The following is a 2,724-nucleotide window of genomic DNA, read 5'->3' as shown; positions in this document are numbered from 1 at the left end:
GTCCGGGCCGCCCCGAGCGAGCGAACGTCCAGAGGCCGCAACTCCCCAGTGGGTTGGGTTAAGTGAGGTGTTGTCAGCTTACTCTACTCATCATAAATTTCACTATGAACCTTTATACCTAACTGTTTAGCAGCCACTGGTAATTACTTACTGTTTAGATCAGTATTTCTCAACCTTGGCACAACTGACATTTTGGGTCAGAGAATTCTTTGTGGCGGAGAGCTGTCCTGTGCATTCTAGGATGCAATAGCATCCTTGGTCTTCACCCACTAGATGCCAAGCGCTCCCCTCCCCACACCACTGGTGTGAAAATCAAAATTGTCTGCAGACATTTGTCCTCTGGGGGACGTCACTCCCAGTTGAAAACTACAGGTCGAGATTCACTTTTACATAAAGGGTTGCAAAATGCTGATTTTTCTAACTCAATAATTTCCTTTGCTTTTATTAACTGCGATTTTCCTATAAAGAACATTAATTCATCTACTATGAAATTATCCTGATTCATGGCCTGAATCATAGTTATAGAACAGGGAAAAGAAATGCTTAATTCATTCTCTTTATCCAATTTTCAGAGTAATGAGTCACTGTCTTAGCAACCTCAGAATACCCAATTAGTTTTAAAAAAGATTATAAACTGACTTTTTAATGTATTCAATGCATTTCAATCTATTGTAGTAATTATTATTTTTGATGTTCAAATCGTCCCATCTTTGTCCAATGAAAACTTCTTCAAAATTGACTCCTATTTTATTCTGATATGAACCTAATAGTCTTCGATTGCTTCCTTGCTTCCAGGCATGACGAGATGTTGCAGGTTTGTCTTGCTTATTTCCTGCCTCCGTTCTGCAATCTATCATCTCTCCTAAGAGTGCTAGTATTTAGAGCCCATAATCTGGGTGCTAGGAGTACAATTGCTACTGAATTGTGGTTGCTTGTAGACCTTTTTAGTGTCCAGAGCTAGTAATTGTTTTTTCTTTAAAAAATTCATCATGAAATTATAATGATATATATTTTTAAAACTTAACCAAGGAGGTAAAAGACTTATACTTGGAAAACTACAGAACACTGAAAAAAGAGATAGAAGATATAAACAAGTGGAAGAATATACTGTGTTTATGGGATGGTAGAATTAACATAATTAACATGCCCATCCTACCCAAAGCATTCTATAGATTCAGTGCAGTCCCTATTAAAATACCAATGGCATATTTCACAGATCTAGGACAAATACTCCAAAGGAGGCAAGAACATACAATGGAGTAAAAATAGTCTCTTCAATAAATGGTGCTGGGATAATTAGACAGGTACATGCAAAAAATGAAACTAGACCACCAACTTACACCATACACAAGAATAAGCTGGATAAAAGATTTAAATGTAAGTTGTGAAACTATAAAAATCCTAGAAGAAAATGTAGGCAGCAAAATATCAGACATCAGCCTGGCTGGTGTGGTTCAGTGGTTAAGCATTGACCTATGAACTAGGTCATGGTTCAATTCCCGGTCAGGACACATGCCCAGGGTTGCAGGCTCAATCCCCAGTAGGGGGCATGCAGGAGGCAGCCGATCAGTGATTCTCTCTCATCATTGATGTTTCTAACTCTCCCTCTCCCTTCCTCTCTGAAATCAAGAAAAATATAATTTAAAAAAAATTGGGCTTTCTCCCTTCCTCCTTATCTTCCCCCATAGGCACATTTCCCCTAACCTCTAAGGGACCTCATGATGTTTGCTATGGTCAATAAATTCTTGTTTGCTTTTCTAAAAAAAACCAAAATTTTAAAAATATATATCAGACATCTCACATAGCAGAATTTTTACTGATACAACACCTAGGGCAAGAGAAACGGAAAAAGTAAACAAATGGGACTACATCAAATTAAAAGCTTCTGCACAGCAAAAGAAACCAGTATCAAAATGAAAAGGGAGGGGGAGAAACCAAGATGGCGGCATAGGTAAACACCTGAAACTGCTGCCTCGCACAACCACTTCAAAAATACAACTAAAAGACAAAATGAAAAGGGAACCCACTCACTGTATGGGAGAACATGTCTGCCAATGATACATCTGATAAGGGGTTACCTTCCAAAACATATAAAGTACTCATACAACTCACCAAAAGGAAGACAAGTACTCCAATAAAAAAATGGGCAAAGGACCTAAATAGACACTTCTCCAAAGAGGACATACAAATGGCCAAGAGACATGAAATAATGCTCAAAGTCACTAGTCATCAGAGAGATGCAAATTAAAACCACCATGGAAAACAGTGCGGGGTTTCCTCAGAAAATTAAAAATGGAACTGCCATTTGACCCAGTGAATCTACTTCTAGGAATATATCCTAAGCCTGAAATACCAATCAGAAAGAATATATGCACCTCTATGTTCATAGCAGTGTTTATAACTAGAGGCACAATGCATGAAATTCATGCAAACATAGGCCCTCGCAGCCCCAGCTGCCTCGCAGGTCCACCCCCCGCCCACTGGTTGTTCTGGAAGGTCATTCTGGAAGGTTGTTCCGCTGTCCAGTCTAATTAGCATATTAGCTCTTTATTATATACGATAGCTAAGATCTGGAAACAGCCCAAGTGGTCATAACGATATTTTTAATTTACAGTGAAGATTTTAATTGAACTTACTTTATATTTGTATCCTCTTTTTCTTAGGCTAAAATCCTATTTTCTAATGTGTCGATATAATTACTTGTACATTTAATTTCTCATATAT

At 38.1% G+C, this 2,724-nt stretch overlaps 1 protein-coding gene and 1 pseudogene across 3 annotated transcripts in view; both read right to left on the bottom strand.

Moving 5' to 3' along the window:
• ATAD2 (ATPase family, AAA domain containing 2) overlaps positions 1-2,724 on the bottom strand; it is an 89,073-nt gene that overhangs the window by 43,754 nt on the left and 42,595 nt on the right. The gene's annotated exons all lie outside the window — the stretch shown is intronic.
• LOC102259199 overlaps positions 1-2,724 on the bottom strand; it is a 6,318-nt pseudogene that overhangs the window by 2,128 nt on the left and 1,466 nt on the right.

The sequence above is a fragment of the Myotis brandtii genome, unplaced genomic scaffold (genome assembly GCF_000412655.1).
Source record: "Myotis brandtii unplaced genomic scaffold, ASM41265v1 scaffold896, whole genome shotgun sequence".
NCBI classification, from domain to species: Eukaryota; Metazoa; Chordata; class Mammalia; order Chiroptera; family Vespertilionidae; genus Myotis; species Myotis brandtii.
Note: the sequence above shows the minus strand (reverse complement) of the source record. Positions and strands in the feature narration are given on the sequence as shown.